Source organism: Pelecanus crispus, chromosome 4, assembly GCF_030463565.1.
Source record: "Pelecanus crispus isolate bPelCri1 chromosome 4, bPelCri1.pri, whole genome shotgun sequence".
In the NCBI taxonomy this organism is placed as follows: Eukaryota; Metazoa; Chordata; class Aves; order Pelecaniformes; family Pelecanidae; genus Pelecanus; species Pelecanus crispus.
Window position 1 is genome coordinate 12,830,670 of NC_134646.1, and position 18,694 is coordinate 12,849,363.

Consider the following 18,694-nt stretch of genomic DNA (forward strand, 5'->3'; position numbering starts at 1 on the left):
TTCAATTATAAACTCTGTTTCCTTTATCACACTATTAAAAGTACAGATCATGGTTATTCATATAAGAAATTAATTTTCTTTATAATTTAAACCCAAATGATAACTTGTTTAACCAGGTAATAAAATTAATATCCAGCTTAACTACCACCTTTTTCTTAGTCATTCTGAAGTAGGACAAAATCATAAATTAAAGTTACATTAATAAATCTACCCAACACAGGTATACTTTCTTACTTCCTTAATACATCTTCACCTGTTCCCACACACAGACTCCCAGGTCAGGTTTATATCACTATATACTTAGTTTCCACATTTATTCATTCCATTTTTTTATTCCATTTATTTATTCCATTTATTCAATAAGTGGCAGATGTGACAATCTCTTCAGTTCTTACCTGATGATTGACAGACATTCTGAGTCTGAGCAGATCCATTAACAACGCACAATGATCTATGAAATCAGTTTCTGGTACATATATTCAAAACAATGAACAAGAATCAATGCCATTTCAAAAACATCTGAAAAAAAGAAAAAGAAAAAATTAACGCTGCCAGGCTTGATAAAGATGTGTGAATAGTATACATTAAGCTAATATGTGAATTTGGGCATTGTATCATCCATATCCTTAGTCTGGTCCATAGTTGTCCTGATTCTAGATTTCACAGTTTGCCACTTGTCAGTCAGCACAGGGACAGCAACGCAGGATAAAAACATGATTGTCATGAGTAACCACTGCAGAAATTGCTCCTTGATGCCACTCGTGTCCTGGTTACTTCCCAGGTTACTTCCCACCCAAGCGTGGGCTCAATTGCAAATTCCCCTGTCAGTTCCACAAAAAGAAGTATCAGCAGTTTCTTGTGGATCTCCTTGGAGGCAAATTGAATCAAGTTAAGCTTCAATCACCACCTTCAACCCCAGCCATGATAGCAGTAGGTCATTAGGCTTAGAGGTTAAAGCCCAGCATTTAAACATCTAATGCATACATAGTATAGGTACAACCCAAAGATATTTGAATAAAGTTGCATCACTCATATTTTTATGTCTTGAAACATTCTTGAAAAGCAAACAAAAAAAAAAAAGCCAGGAGATAGAAACAAGGATGCCACAGAAGCCTGATTTTTAAGCTGCATTTTTACACAGTTAAACTCATAAAATAATACAGTCGAGTTCTGCTTTTACTTTTTTTGTTTGTTTTTTTTTTAATTTATTTTAACTGCAGCAGATAAGCACATAAGTGGATTTCCACTATACTATACACATACTATATATACATACATATACTACAACACAAACTATATGTTTTCCGATTAGGACACTTGTATGTATTCCGGAGGGCTGGAGGGCAAAGACAGACTGAGGGAAGGGAAGAATTTCTGATGTAGCCTAACATGAAATCATTTACCACTTACTTCAAATATCCAACTTACTTCAAGAAAATGAACAGTGTCTGATTATTCCTAATGACAAATTATTCTGTAACACTGAAAGAAAAATGTAAAAGCACAAGTAGGTAATTATTCCTTAAAAGCAATCCAGACTCACATTTATAAATGACAGCATTAATCACATGTATTTGCTGTAAGTGAAAAAAACGTGATGATCTAGAGCAAATGTTTTTTAGGCATGTGGTTACAGAGTCAGCAAGCAGAAATTTTCAGAGCACAATTTCTTATTTAGAATTGCATAGCTATCCATTTTTTATTAGCTCTAAATGCTTTCAATTGTCTTTTAAATTTCTGCACCCAAGTGCCACTTCAAGGAGATTACACTCCATTCTGGCAGTGAAGATTTAAAACTTAACATGGCTTCCAATGCATACTTTAGGAAGTTGACTCATTTCCAGATATTTACATTCTTTAGCTAACCACTGTCGTATAACAAGTTAAAAAAGAAAAAAGATAACCCACATACAATAGAAAAGATTTTTTCTTATCAGTGTTTTCTCCCCCCACTTTTTAAATCAAACCAACTTTGGTGTTTAAATCTATTATACTGCAAGCAAGTGACGTTGGGTAGATAACAAACTATAGGCCAGAAAATCCTTTAGTTAAGCAGCAAGTTTTCACTCATGTTATTTTCATAATATCCGTATTTTGGCAGACGTGTAAATTTCAAAGGCAATCATTTCACAGCTAAGAAAACCAAATTGCAGAAATTCAAGCATGTGTAACAGAGATGAGGCAATGCACCACCAGCGATCTAAAACCTTTCAAAAGTTAGCACATCATTTTGAATTGTAGCCCTGGAAGATCTTACAAATGTGTTAAAGACAACAATGCTAGAAAAATATCCTTCTGTGAAGATTTTTTCTCCTTATTACTTATTTTTCTTCCTCAGAGAAATGCAGGCAATGAAACAGTTGTGTACTTAAAAGCTAGCAATGAAGGCAGAAGACTGACCAAGCTTATAAAACTGAGTTTTCATTTATCTCATCATTGCTGGATAATCATCGTTACAGAGGATCTTTTTTTCAAACATTTAAAAAATACGTCATTTCTAATGAAATTGTATTTACTGACAGAAATTTTGCTGACAGGATGCACAATTCTTGTGTGAATTTTGATTTTCAATATCAATACTTAGAAAAACAGCCCCATCAGCTTTCCAGCATTTAAAGCAGAAAGGATAGTAAGCAGCATAGAGCAGTTTATAATAGAGTTTCCACCAGAATGGCACAGGCAGATATTGGAGATAAAAGTGTGGATTCCATGCCCTTAAGAAAACTGAAGGACAGCAACTGTTTTTCATATGCGTTGTATGTGAAGTGACATAGTTGGAGCCACTGCATTTGCAGGGAGTAAAGGACCACTCCAGAGAAACTAAACAGGCTTTCGCATATATTCATATACCTTTAGGGATATAAAATTCTAAAAATAACTGACAAAGTGACTGAGAGTGTCTCTGGAAATATCTATCTATTTTGCCTGCATGCTTATCCAACCAAGAACAAGAGAGTTGTGAATCAGAAGCTACGAAGCTGCAGTTATTTTGAGAAGGGCATTAACCATGACCACAAAGCCTCTGCAGTACATTCACCCTGTGTGCAGCAGGCTTGCATCCTGGCTGCCACGATCTTGCAAACGCCTGGGTCACACACTACATGAGTCAAGCAGACCTGCCAAAACTAGAATGAGTTTGTTTAATCACACCCTACTTCATGGACCTTCCACGGCTCTAAGCAATATAAAGACAGACAGGACTCCAGGCAACACAATCTTCTATTTACATTACCTGAGTTGTAGAATTAGTCCTAAAGCATTTAGCTTGGCGTAAGATCTGCATCCCAAGTAGGTTAAGAAAAGAGGTAGGTAAATTATAGGAAAACCAGTCCTATAAAGGAAAGGACAACAGATAGTTTATTTCAAATGAATAAACAGATTATACATATACCTCAAGTTATAGCTATGTACTGCCATCGATCTGTTTGGCAGGAAATACAGAAAGACCAAACAAAATTTCAGATAAAAGTCCGAAATGCAAATGACCAACAACTAATAGCTGCACTAGGTACTTTTACCAAGGATGAGGTAAGTAACAACTCCAAATAATTTATCATTGTAACAAGAGTCACTTTGAAATAAAACCCAGTACATTTCATTAAATGGCAGCAGCAGTTAATTGATAAATTGTTCCCACTATAACTATTTTAATTTCTGGGATAACAAAATGAATACAGAATCCTCAGATCTTGACTAATACTATTCTTATTAAGTGAGAAAACAGTATAAATTGAGAACTTGCAAGGGGCCACATGCTGTATATCAAGTAATTGAACACGACTATCTTTTATTACAGGTCCTGAGAAAGGAATTACTGAAATCAGTTCTTTATTTAATATGAAAATTCTGGTCAAGTAAGTTAACATGTAAGGAAAATGTGATTCTGACATTAAAAATCTGTTGTATAAAAGTGTTCTTTTATTATACAGTTATGCATGAAGTGTTATATATAAAGTAATACCAAATCTCCTTTTACTAAAGCCATATGTAGAAAAATATTTTAGCATACAGGTGTGATAAGATAGCTGTAATTACTTCAGTGCCCTGAAGACACGAAGGCACATAGCTGTCACAAGTGATATTTGTTAATAACTTAAAAACTACAATCAGCTTTTAATTTTTTAATTTTTTTGTTGGGTGTAGAGAAGTAGTATAGCTGCAGAAGAAAAAATATGATTCTTCAGCACAACTGAGCAGTTTTGATAACCTTACCTGCAGAAAACCACTGAAGGAAATAAGGCATAAGACAGCTGCAATTACTAGAGCATAACCAAAGGCATCTTTCTTGCAGACTCTCGGTGTAAGATCACAGACTGTTTCTTGGATTTCAAGTTAACTTTCAGGTCCACTAATTAGATCACAAATCTTTGTTCCTTCTAATCAAGACAGGTTTCAAACAAATGTCTCTATGAGACAACTAAAAACAAAAACTCTAGTCACTGTCCTCAGAGTCAATATTCAGTGTAGAGCATACTTGACCAATAATTTAAACCATGTATTTTATTTGACACTGGACTGTCACTGGATATGGGAATGTAAGACTGGAAGTGATTTTTTTTTTTTTTTGATCTATGCACTGCAAATGTTAGGTGTACATTTAAACTTGATACAGTCTATTTACTATTTCCATTCAGCATTTATGCATATTGAGTAAGAATATCTGCCCAAAATGGAGGATGTTGACTCTACCTTTAACTTCCAATTCCAGAGCAACTTTAACTGTTTAGCAAAGTGAAGAGGAAGCGGAATTGTTTGTTGTGTTTGTAAATTATTACAATAAGGTATAGAATTTCCTAGCCTGCTAACAGTAAGGTCTGCTCATTAAATCAATGTGTATACTTGCTAAAATGTATCCCTGAGTAACATCCCTTTTAAAATCATCACAGTGCTCTTTCAATGTATTAGCAGAGATGACAAGTGTGCTCATAAAGGATTTATGTCTTACATGGTAATATCTGTGTTAGGTCAAATACAGTAACATGCAGAAAAACCCTCCTCAGCAGTGCCACAAACTGTGAAAGGAAAATGTGATAGAAGATATTCAGTACTATCTCCACGGGATCAATTTCTAGGTCAGTTGTTCGTCCTTTAAAAATGTCAAAGCAAGACAAATATTCACAACTGTAGTCCTTTTAAATAACATGCTATATTTGAAACCTAAAATATGCCTTATTGTGGCTTCTAAGACTAGTTTGAGTTGAAGAATGATTTTGTCCAGTGTGAGGAGAGAAATGTAAAATAAAAACCACAGAGTCCTCAGGTACTGTGGCTCTGACACACATGTCATATACTGCAGCAGAAAGATCACCGGTGATCTCAGATTTTCAGAGCAAAGGGTTTAGAGAATGGGTCACTGCCACCTGCTTCTTTAAACTATGCTTCTGCCATTCGTTCTGTATACTACTGCAGAGCTTTTATCCATTTAAGGAAGTAACTCTGTTTGGGATCACTTGTAAAACAGGTAATTTGAGCTTTATTAATTTTTTGCTGGAATTTCCTTCACTTGCACAGGAGCTAATTAGTTTAAGTCCTGAAACAATCTGAAGTAAAACACACCAGTTTCTCACTGAGGCAGAAAAGCATTTTCTTTTGCCCACGCTAAGTTAAACAAGGTTAGGCTTCCACTAAAGGCGGCAGGTTCTGCTTTGAAAAACCTGAACACAAAGTTCTGAAATATGAATACAATTTGAGTGAGGTAATTCAAGCCAGGTGCTACACAATGACAGTTTTCTAGTCATGGTATTAGCACATACCTAGTCCTGTAAGGATTAATGAGACCCTTGAGAATTAGTAAGTCTTTCCATGTAGTATTAAACAACCTTACTCTCACACATGCTGAATGTCCTATTGACCTAACAAAAATGCTTAGCTTTTTTCAGCATTTCACGCTATTCATTTTAACTGCCTTCATACTGAGGGATACAGTACATTTAATAAATTCATGTATTCAAAGCCACTTTTTTCAGCCTCATGATCTTTTCTTATATTTTCCTTCATGGTGATCAGCAGATTGCATTGGTTTTTACCGAGAGAGAATTAACACTTTGGGCCACTCTTTCTCCTACCACTCTCTGTGCAAAGCTGATCCATGCATCCAGCTTAACTGTTCCATGAGGATCATCCCAACACAAGGTACCACAAAGTACATACAAAATTTACTTTAACTCACTTTTTATGAAATAATATCTCTATGTAGCAACAAAACCTCAGCATCTGACTTGATTTCATAAATGGTTTCACAAAGGAAAAAAAACAGTACATTGCATAGCAGGGTCAGCCAAGTGACACAAAAGACACCTTTTAATCTCTCCAAACAGTTCTGTACCAAGAGAAATATGGAGAGAGCCAGCTGTTAGGATTGCTATTGCTGGACAGAAAGAGGACAGAAATAAGCATTATTTTACTTTACATTACTTTTTCCATTGACCAATCCATTAAGCATTGACTTAAAATACTGAATTTATAACAAAAAAATGGTGCATATTAATTCAGAGAAATATCAAGCATCACGTTGTGCTCGTGACAGTCAGCTTACAGTAACAGTCTATGTCTGTGCACAGTGTAACATGTGGGTCCTGAAACTGATGTGCTCCTTCATCCCAAACATGAATGACATCGAAGTGGGACAATGAAGCGATACTGTAACGTGAGGTTACCGTGCCATAGGACAATATAAACAATACAAGGATACTTGCCAATACAGTAACTTGCATTATGTAAGCAAATAATTTACATGTTTAATTAAAGTTAGAAAACAGTATTAGCTTTGTATATTTAAAAAAAAACAAACAAGCCAACCTTGTCTTTGTTATTCAAGTGGAAAAAGCAGCAAAACACGAACATGCTGAACAGTTTTAAAAATCAGCATGTTGTGAAAAAGTGTTAAATTGCAGGCTTGAAGTTTTTATAAACAAGACAGCTAGAAACATTCTGTTGTCCCTTTTGACTTCCGATAACAAACTGGGCATCGGTGATGCCAAAGTTGGCAGAACAATAGATCCTAACGAGAACTGTGAAAAGGTCAAAACTGACCCATCTGTCTTAACACAGAATGAAGAGGAAGTTTGATGAAAGCTGTTAACACCTACACATAAGAGTCTTTGTATCTTTTATACATTGAAAGAAAAGAATAAATAAAATTATATTAAAACTGTCAGTTTAAGAAGTGTTCTATGCATATCCTTTATTGCACTTTTTCATCGACTTTTTGGTTAGCATCTGAATTTGAATGAAAAGTGCACTCCAATTCTTTAAATCCTAGCTGTTCAGAAACTGGGCTGGATAGTTCATGCAGAACTGAACAGTTTGTAAATAATGCATTGCTAATAACTAGAACAAGTAACTTTCAAAAAAAAGCAATTAATAAATGGTCCATCCAAGATTCCCTATTAAAAAAAACCTTAAAGCCTTGCTAAACTCCATGTAACTTGAACTTGCCAGCCATTTTAGCAGTCACATGGAATATTCAGTATTTTCGTGCTTTCACTACATTATCCCATTTCCTATCTCCTACTTCAATATAGTATCACCTGCTATTGTACTGAAAGAAAAAAAAAAAAATCATGTCTGTAATACAAACAGGATTTGCACTAAACATGCATCAGCTGGAGGAGAAACAAATCTAGTTTCAGTTACCTCTGGATCCAAACATGAGATCCTATCTTTTTAGTGCCATTCTGCAAATCTGGCCTTCTCAAGATGGGATTCTGGCAAAATGTTCTTGTGGAAGAGGGTGCTGCTGCAGCTGTGGGTATAGGCAGGGTCAGACTTAGGGGGCACAGAAAGACAACAACTGGACAGCTCTCTCCTAAGTCTTTCCCAGAAACCTCACAGGAATGCTTGTGATCAAAAACTCTCATCCAAAGGAGAGCAGAAGAAACATGCTGCTCTTACTCCGCCCTGGCGTCAGGGAACATGCTAGATCTCAGTGTCATCCCTCTCACTCCCTGCCAGATTATCCGCAGAAATTTCTCCTCACCCACCCCCCTAGCATAGCTGTGATACTCTGCAGATGATGTCAAAACCACTTGTTTTGTCTTTGGGGTGGCAAGAAAACAACTTATCCATCACTTTCTGCCATTCAGGCCTCTAGTACTGTCACCAATACGCTGCCCCGTGAGAACATTCGCCTACTGCCAGTTAACTAACAGCAGCTTTGCTTTTGGCATTTTAAGATTCTTTGGAATATAGGACAGCTATCATTATAATTATTCTGTATCCTCTTCATAGCTACTCATTAGAATTTAAAATTGGGGGCCAACGTATGGTTGGCTATATTAAAAATGAACTAAAGCTACCTTAATCCATCAATTAATTAGACTTTATTATTATTATATGCCATTTTTCACGTATTTTTGGCATCACTTAATTTATTCAACTTAGAACTAGGTTGCAGCATGTACGTGTACTTTGTGTCACAGGAACGTGTTAACTAATAAAAACATTTATAAAAAGGTTAACATCTCTTTTTTAATTTTTGACATTTGACTGAAATTGAAATACATAACTAAAGATAGCATATTGCGTAAGATACATATCCACGTAACATAAGATAGTATATCATGGTAGAGACTGAAGAGTGTTATCAGATCCCTTTCTACTTCTCATGGCACCCTACAAACAAAAAAAATTTTTCAAGCAGTATGGTGTAAAAAATAATTGCTTAGTCACAAAACAGCAGTTTATTTGAAGTTCATATTTATTCTAATATTTATTTAAACACATTTAATTTTCCTAGATAACTCTCATTACTACTTTCTATAATTTTGGGTGTAGATACCTAGGTTTCTACAGCTTTATGCCCCAGGATCATGAACTGCAATCTTTACAGTTATTTAAATACATTACAGTTTTTTAAGTATGTGAGCATTTCTTTGAAAGCTGTTACGTTCTGGTAACTGACATTAATTATTCTGTGCCAAATCTGCAAGCCCTCTCACATTAGCACACATATCTACAGAGCTCGTATCCATGCAGTTTTCTTCAATGCTTTACAAAGGATTCTTCTGGTTCAAGAATTTCCATGGAAAAAATATTCTTCCAAATTAAGGTCTGTTAGAGTAATTTGGTTAGGACCTCTGGATTAATCTCTATTAAATTCTATTAGACCTTTTCCTAAGGGTAATGTTTTCATATAATGAAATCCTGTAAACACAAGGTCAGGCAGTGAACCATGGCTAAGCTGCACAAAATTAAATTCAGGAAAGACTACATGCAAGGTTTTCCTTTTTGTTCATCTAATCCTTGGACAACTCATAGTCAATGCTAGAGGAAATACTTAGCAAGCTTGTGTCCTTACATGCTTGTGCAGCAAAGAAACTGCAGTCTCATCTAGTCGGTCATGACAAAGTTCCCTTTCAGCCTTTGCATCCAGGCTTCTTCAAGGAAACCACAAGGCTAGAGTGGGAGGGTTGCCGTTGATATATCTCTTATCTTTCCTCGACAGTGGTGTAGAGAGCAGCTAAGACTGAAAGGTCCACCATTTTAGCCCCAGCCTCAAAAAAAAAAAAAAATCAGGACATACTAATTTCCAAAAGTACAATATGAACAACCATGAATACAAAGCGGTTACTTACTATTTAAATGTATTTTTTAAAACACCTAACTTTTAACTCTGATGATCAACCACTTTAAAGTCAGTGGTTACAACAGAAGAAATCATCACAAAATCAGTGTCTGATGCTTCTTGTTACAGCTATCTTCATTAGTCTTAGACAATGAAATTCTCCAAGTCTTAGAGAATGAAAGCATTTAATGTGTTAATGTGGTTAAAAGTAGTATGAAAACTGGCATTTTCACAATGATGGTAGTAATCCTAGCTGGAAACAATCCTTTGGTTTTTAATCTCTCAGAGTAGGAGCAATGGTAGTGCTCAGAATTGCCCCTTTGAACCACATACCTAATTCAGTAAAGCAGCGTGCTCTAGTTCTACTACATGAGGAGCATTTCAAAAACCAATGGAACAACTTCTGTACTTAAAATTCTACGTTTTAAAAGTGGATTTCCTGGACGAATCAAGGAACTCTGCTATTTTTCTCATACTTGCCATACTTGGCAGAAGTGAAAAGGGCATTGTGAACTGGCAAAGAGCAGCATCAGATTTTTTCCTGCGTGCTCAATAGCTAATTGAAATAAGCATGACTGAATTAAATAGCCATGAGAATGTAAATGAAACAAATCTTCTCAAAATTCAAAATGAAATGCTTTAGGACAGACTTTTCTCACATTCGTTAGTTTCTTTCAACAAGTATTCAAAACAGTCCTGGGTGCTCCGATCTCTGTTACCATAAAAATGATCTCCATTTTATTTCTTAAATGTTTTTCTATTCATGGCATTGTGTATAAAAGAATGAGGTCTTATCTTCTGAACTGGGAAGAGTATTTCGTCTGTATTAGGAAAAACAACACTTGGAATGATAAAACAAAAGAATTATAAAGCTTTGCAAGAATCTTCCAAGTTTTACCTTTCTTGACTTTTCTAGTGCTGCGGTGGGGTGGGGGGAAGGTTAAGTGTTGTAAAGAACTTGGCAAAAGGCACTTCAACCTATTGAATACTTTATGCTGTTTTGAAAGGTAATATATCCAACATCACTGAACAATGAATTACCTGCATTAGAAAGTAGATGCAAACAAAAACATTTGGGCATCAGAGGTTTTGTACCTTTGTTTAACTAATAGTTTTGAACTTCAGTTTGGTCTTAGGCAGTCCCTCTTTCTCTGGCGTAAGAGAAAAAACTATCATGGTTCAACTAGGAAAAAGCATATGCAGGGGGAAATGCATTTTGGGCATTAGTATTCAAATATAGATGAGACATCTCAGAGATCCCTAGTTAGAACTACAGTCATAATTTTCTTACCTGCTCTTCAGAGAGAAGGGAGTGAATGCATCGAGCACAGCTGCAATGATGGTTTCAGCAAGAGGCAAGAGCCGTGTCTGGTGGCCTCTCACCAAGAAGGCCATTCTAAATCAGTTTAAAATGGGAAACGTAGCATGGCATGATCCAATACTCCTCTTGCACTCTTTGTGGTGCAACCGTAGATATGTTTGGGGGGGGGGGGGGGGCAGTTTGCATCTAGAGGGAGAGAGAAATTGAGGTTTGTGTGTCTGATCCAGGACCTTTCTTTACTATTAACTGAACTTTTCTGAAAATGCCACATTACAAGGCAGGTTTGGACTAGAGTCTTTCTCCATTGGAAAGTAAAGGAAGTACATGTACAAAATTGTACATGCTCTAGGAGACTGGTATTTTGCAAGGTACTCGAGTTATCCAAGAAATATGGCTACAAACCATTTAGCAGATATATTTTTGATGAAGCTAGCATGCTTTAGACCTCTCCTGCCCGGTAAACTGGCTGAGATTGAAGAGAAACCTACTTTTTAGCAAGAGATAAATAGTATGAATATTTGGTCCACCCAGACCCTTAGTAAACCAAAATTAGAGATTTTTTTTTTTTTTTTTTAAGGGAATGAATCTCCTGAAACACTAACAGCCAAAGCTGGAATCTAATTTCTGGAACTGCGAGGGAATAAACTTCCCTTTGCTCCCACATCCAAGGAGCCTGGAATTGAAGGAAGTAAGTTACTGGTAGTAAGAAGATAGGACCAACTTTGCAGGAGGTAGAATCCAACCACAAGGCTGGTGGGTTTTTTTGCTAAGAGACAGAATCAGTAGTGAAACAATAGTTGAAAAGTACAAGTTATTGCCAAACAATTCCTTGACCAGTTTTAAAAAAAAAAAAAAAAAAGGCAGGCTGATTAAACCTCGAATCTTCCCACATGTCTGAGACAGCAAGAGTTAGTCCAACACTACCAATTATCTTATATTTCTTTATCCACAGAGGAAATTGTGAGGTCAGTGCAAATAATTAAAATACATTTTAAACTGATTAAAATATGTATTTTATGCAACACCCATGCATGAGAAACTTTGCTTCAGTAGAAAAAGGGCAATTCAGCTGCAGGCTGTTTTTATGTGTGTAGCATGAGTTGGCAGTAGTCTTTGATCCATATCCTTTGGGCAAATTTGACATCTATTTCACCCGAGGCAGGCACAGATCTTTTGAAGGATATTTCTATATAATGAATGACTGACTGCTAGAAGTCATGTCATTGTCCTCCTCCGCCTCTTCAGATCCAATTTGCAGGCCAGGTGAATCTCATGACATGTCTCCCAGTAAATCAAGCAGTGAGAAGAAATGCCTGAAATAGTCCCCATCATGCTGACACCATAAAATCTAGATGATGAGTGATTTTGAGAATCTGAGGAGAAACTCAGCTTACCCTTATATTCGTTTCAGAATAGGGCAGCAATTTTGAAGAAAATTCAATCTTTCAAATAGCACATTTAGATTCCATGTGAAAAAATCCTCAACTCCTTTAAATAAAATCTATTTTTCCTTCTTAGTTCTTATCTCTGCTTGTATTCAATTGTTGTATTTCCCTTCAGTAAAGCACTTTTCTAATGTCATAGGAGTTTAACTATGAAATGTTTAGTTCTATAGCCAATAATTAAATACCAGTTGTCTTATTGCACATCCAAGTTTACTTCAAAGAATGATGTGTGACCTGTTTGTGTAAGGTGATGGACACATTCTAAGTGCATTGGGTAGACAATGAAAGTAAATCATGGACATAAAACCAGGACCAATATCAGAACACCTATGAGCTAACCATTCCTAATTGTTACCTTAGCAAAGTTCTCACTGTGGCTGTCTCTTCTGGTGATTGTAAGGTGAACTTCTTAAACTATTTATTCATTCTTTCATTCCATGCATTCTACAGCAGCAAAAAAACTCTACCTATGTGGAAGAGCTAATCAATTAAGAATAAGTAAAGGATAAAATATTTCTGGAGGCAAACAATCCGCAGCAAATAAAACCTGCCCTTTCCCCATGAGATTTGATTTGCTAAACATCTGAAAACATTTCCACTCACAAGTCTGCTACAGCAATTTGAATCCTTTTTATCTTCCAAAGAGCAGCTGTGCAAGGTTTTGTTTTGTGTAAAATCAGTATAAAAAAAAGAAATGAGTTATCCACCTATAAATATTTTTTTGCTTTTGGTGAGCAGTAGATACTTTCACTAGTTGTCATAAGGAGGTAGGAATATGGCCAGATACATACTTAAATAGTGGGGCTCTGCAGTACTATTAAATGGAAATAGGGAGTTAAATTTTGACTTTTTCTCTGGAGGGGCAAGGAACATTGCTCATCCTCAGCTTAATTTTACTGATCTTTGTTTTGCCCAAACTGAAAATTCATTAATTTTATCCAGACTGAAATAATGTACTTGGTTTGCAGCGATGACGTTTCATGCAGTGCCTAATAATGAATATATGACTGCATATTAAACAGACAACAAGGTAGCTGATCACTTCATGCTGAAGAAGAATACCTAGGACACGGAAGTTTCTTCACAAACTACGTAACATGGATCTCTTCTGGAAGTTAATGTCTCCTAACATATGCAAAAAAAAAAAAAAAAAAATTCCTTCAAGAAGATTAAATCTCATAGAGACACACAGATACACAAACACATACTCTCACACACGTATACATACATATAGGTATAGATATTTACAAACCTATGTTAAGAAGGTCCAGAGCAAGATTACATAGATGGTTAGAGTTACTGAGTAGTCACAGGCATATATTGAAGAGATTTTTTAAAAAAAGTTATGTACTTACCAGAGTATGAAAAGTGCCTTTAAGGCTGTGAACATACGTCCTTCTTATACCGCAGGTATTAGGTAGATGTATGTGCAACACCTTCCTTAACACCTATCAGAAGAATATCAAAGACTCTACATAATTAACGAGTCTCTGCAAGCACAAAGGCAATAGAGTGGACAAACTGGCAAATCATTTGATAGCAAGGAGAAATACCTTGTCTCAACATTCATACCATACATCTTAAGATGAAAAGGAAGGCTACAAATGTAGATATAAATTGATTTTAGTAGATTTAAAAAAAGAAAAGCCATTATCTTTTCTGTGGAATTCTACTGAAAGAAAAGTGTTTAATAGAATTCAAGGGCAATATTCAAAATCCATTTTTAATGTGTCCAAATATATTAACTGCATTTTTTCTTCTTCTACAATATGGTAACTCACTGACTTGCAATAGGGGATTCCCACTTCTTCAGCTATAATGGAAAAATCTCAACCTTATAGAAAGCCAAAATTTGCTCAGTCACTATTTTTCTGACCAAGATATATTTCCTGTCCCAGACAATTTATGTTCTTAATCCTCAAAAAAAAAAAAACAAACCCCAAACAAAACCAAAGGCAAAACAGCAAAACCCTATCTGAAGTGAAATCGAAAGGTACTTTGTTTTTGTTTTTTTTTTTTAAATAACCATACCTGTCTCTCTTCCCCCTCTGTGTCCTGACTGGAGGTGTATCTTTCTGCTCTGGAACAGCAGACTTGCTAACCCAGTGAAAAAACATCGAGCAACATCTGAAACAGTGCCAGAAGTTAAATAAAACAAATAAAAAGCTTAACCAAACCCCTCTGTTCCTGTGTCTGGATAGTGCTGTGGATTAACCTTGGCTAAGGGACAAAATCCCACGCAGCCACTCTCTCGCTCCCCCTCCCCAACAGGACAGGGGAAGAAAGTATGATGGAAAAAGCTCAGGGGTCAAGATACAGACAGGGAGATCACTTACCAATCACCATCATGGACAAAAAAGGCTCGACTTGAGGAAAATTAATTTACTTTATTGCCAGTTAAAACAGAATTGGCTAGTGACAAACAAAGACGAGAAGTCAAACCCCTTCCCTCCCACCCCAGCCGTTCTTCCCAGGCTCAACCCCGCACCTCCATTCCCGACTCCTCCACCTCTCCCCCCTCAGCGGCGCAGGGGGACGAGGCATGGGGGCTGCGGTCAGGCCCTAGCAGCTCCTCGCCGCCGCTCCTTCTCCTCACGCTTTTCCCCTGCTCCAGCGTGGGCCCTTCCCACGGGCTGCAGGCCTTCAGGATAAAGCTGCTTCTGCGCGGAGTCCCCTCCACGGGCTGCAGTTCCTTCAGGGAACACCCACCTGCTCCAGCCTGGGGCCCGCCGCCGGCTGCAGGGGACTCTGCTCCGGCGCCAGGAGCAGCCCTCCGCCTCCTTCTTCACTGACCTGGCTCTCTGCAGGGCTGTTGCTTACTCTTTTTTTTTTTTTTCCCCCCCCTCTGCCTCTGTCTGGCAATTTTTTGCCCTTTCTTAAATACACGTTCCCCGCGGCGGGCCCGTCAGAGCCGGCGGGAACCGGTTGCGTCTGGCGCGGGCAGCCCCAGCCGCTCCTCAGGGAGGGCGCCCTGCGGGGCCCCTGCTACCAAAGCCCTGTAGCCGCCATTACCCATAGAAACACCTTCCTTTGGAAGAGCGTAATTGTTTAGGGGTTAGTTTATCGTGGCGTTTATTTCCCCACCCGATTAAAAAAATTGTGTTTTCTGCTTTTCAGTTTGACGACCACCACTATGTGTTTATGAGTGGATATTCACAACGGAACAACCTTGAAAGTGATGGCAGAGAAGCGCGTCCCTGTAATGTCTACCAAAATCAATGATACTCTTAAAACTCCCGCTCTTCTTGACTACAGTCTCAGCTAAATGCCAAATTGGAAGCCAGCACCATTACCTTATACAATCACCATAATTTTCTCTTAGCGTTTATTTAGTTTATAGGAAGTTAAAACCTGTCACATTCTCTTGGACACTGGAAAATGCTTCATGAAATATCCAATTGTCCATCTAGTCATCAAGCCTTTTTTGGCTGTACTGGTATTTTTTAGTTTAATTTCTGATTTGTAAACACGGGGGGGGGGGGGGGGGGGTGGCGGTGTCCAAAAGACTACCTCCTTTTGGTAGTCTTGAAACCTTCACAGATCTCTCAAGGTGTGATTGTTGCACAGCAGATGAAGAACTTCCCTCCTTTCTTTAGCTGACTTCCTGAAAATACCTCGCAGCCCATCAGAAGGCTGCGGCCCACAAATCGAAAACTGTGGAAATACACCATCAGAGGTAGCCTCTTGTTTTGTTTTGCATTTCTCCAGATCACACGCATCCTAGGTTTTGGATTGTCAGCATTGCTCATAAATTAAGTAGGATGGGAAACATGGAAATTTCTGAGAGGAATGTTCCCAAGGACTTCACAAAATGACATGACTTCTTAACACTTCAGTCAGAAAATACTACTGTACTATTTGTGAAAAAATATTCTAGGAATTTATTTGTATCTGTTAGTTATCTAACACTTTGGTGTCAGAATGGGCTCCATTTAACTCTGGTTGTGGCACTGATGATCACGTCTAATAAACTGGTGTACAGTCATTTATTTTTTTTCCCCCACTGGCACGACTGCAGAATATTCGTTTCAAATTTGAAATGTATTCATCCCAGCTGCCATGAAACCATTTATGCCTTAAAGAACAGTGAGATGTTCCAAATTGCTTGGAACCTGTTCAGGTGGTTGGCAAGCAGATTCGCTGCAGGTAGCAAACCCATTCTGCTGGATTCAAAGGCTGGGCCTCTACATTTTGTTGGTTTTGTATTTCATAATAAAATTATAATTCACTGAGATGCTCAGCAAGAGAAGTAAATAACCTTTCCCATGGTTGTGCATGCTTCTCTCTGTGGATTGCTCACCACACTCAGAACATCCGAGGACCCTTGGAACCCACTCAAGGCCTTACCTCTGATGTTTCTTTATGCATAGGCATTTGTAAGGCACTCAACACTGTAGTATCATAGTCCTTTGAGAACATACTAGAACAAGCCTTACAACACGCTTGAAAATTAGAGAAGGGTCATTACACCATTTTTCAGGTAGAAATACCAAGTCCAAGTACTCAAAGAGTACTCAAAAGTACGTGGACTGCTTTGCTTAGTCATATGAAAAATGTAATTTATGACTGATCTGAAGGAGTAAGGTAATTAACCGGGAGGGAATTGGGGGAGGGGTGGAAATTAGTTTTCAATTCCTTAGAGGAGCCTGTTTCTGTTGGGAGGATGGACAGAACATTATCAGTATACACACTCATACACACACAAGGCATTGAAGCACCTGGAGCTACAAATCACATGCAGTTCACCTTTACAGGATGAACATTTCTGTAACACAGGAGCTCCCCGTTGGAGTCTGCAGAGCAGCACCGTGGTTAGCCACAGTGCAAAAATGACCACGGGTGCACAGAGAAAGACATGTGACAAGGCTGAAGAGGTGTGCTGGTTTTAGCTGGGATGGAGTTAATTTTCTTCATAGAAGCTAGTATGAGGCTATGCTTTGGATTTGTGCTGAAAACAGTGTTGATAACACAGAGATGTTTTAGTTATTGCTCAGCAGTGCTTACACAGAGTCAAGGCCTCTTCTGCTTCTCACCCCACCCCACCAGTGAGCAGGCTGGGGGGCACAAGGAGTTGGGAGGGGACACAGCTGGGACAGCTGACCCCAACTGACCCAAGGGGTATTCCAATGACATCATGCTCAGCCTGTAAAGTTGGGGGAAGAAGGAGGAAGGGGGGGGATGTTTGGCATGATGGCCTTTGTCTTCCCAAGCAACTGTTACGTGTGATGGAGCCCTGCTTTCCTGGAGATGGCTGAACACCTGCCTGCCAATGGGGAGTAGAGAATGAATGCCTTGGTTTGCTTTGCTTGCATGCACAGCTTTTGCTCTACCTATTAAACTGTCTTTACCTCAACCCATGAGTTTTCTCATTTTTACTCTTCCGATTCTCTCCCCCATCCCACTGTGAGGGGAGTGAGCGAGCAGCTGTGTGGTGCTTTGTAGCCAGCTGAGGTTAAACCATGACAAGAGGAAAAGCATTAATGTCCAGGTTTAGCCAGAACCCTTTAAGTATGACACAGAGCAGTGGGTGCCAAGGATGGTCTCGCAGGACATGACATGTCTTCTGAAGTTCAGCAATGTTCAGGCTTAGGAACTCCTTGCACTATGAACCTCCACTGTGCAGAGGCTCATTAGGAGTCTGGAGCGGATTTTATTTTATCTTTGTTAAATATTTTTAAAATTTTCATTTTTCAGGTCTTACATTAGCTGTATCAACAAAATTCCAGTTACTTTAAAGTCCAGAAGTGGAATAGCCTCAACATGAATTTAATCCTATTGTCAAATTTTTTTTTTTTTTTTTGGAAGGGATGAGAAATCTGTACATAGTGGCCTGTATTAAATGTCTGGATGGTTGAAAATCTCAAGTTGAAAGAAACATCTATGCTTAATATACCTGATTAGACAATTATGTACTGTTCTTTTTTTTTTTCCCCCCTGAATTTAATTCGGACTAGTTTAAGTAATGCTTTTCAGCCAGTTTCTTAGGATCATTTAATTTAGTGCTTAATTTTTCTAAGTCTCTCCAGATCTTGAGAAAGCTACAGTTTCACTGAGAAACTGAGTTTGAAAGAATAGTGTATGACCCACACGTTCTTAATTATGGAAATTAAAGGATTTTTCCAAGGTCACTCAAAACATGGAAAACTTTAAACAGTTCAGCAGCTTTACTCTTTTACAGTCTTATCACAAGCCTGCACTGCCATACGTTATACTCATCCTTAATGACAGAATAGAAAGCAGTACCTTATTCTTTTTATGCAGGTAGAGCATTTAACCAGATGGCCAAAGGCTATTGCTTGATTACAATTAACAAGACTAAAAAAAGGAAACACTTTTGTATGTGTTATTTGTTTTCAATACTCT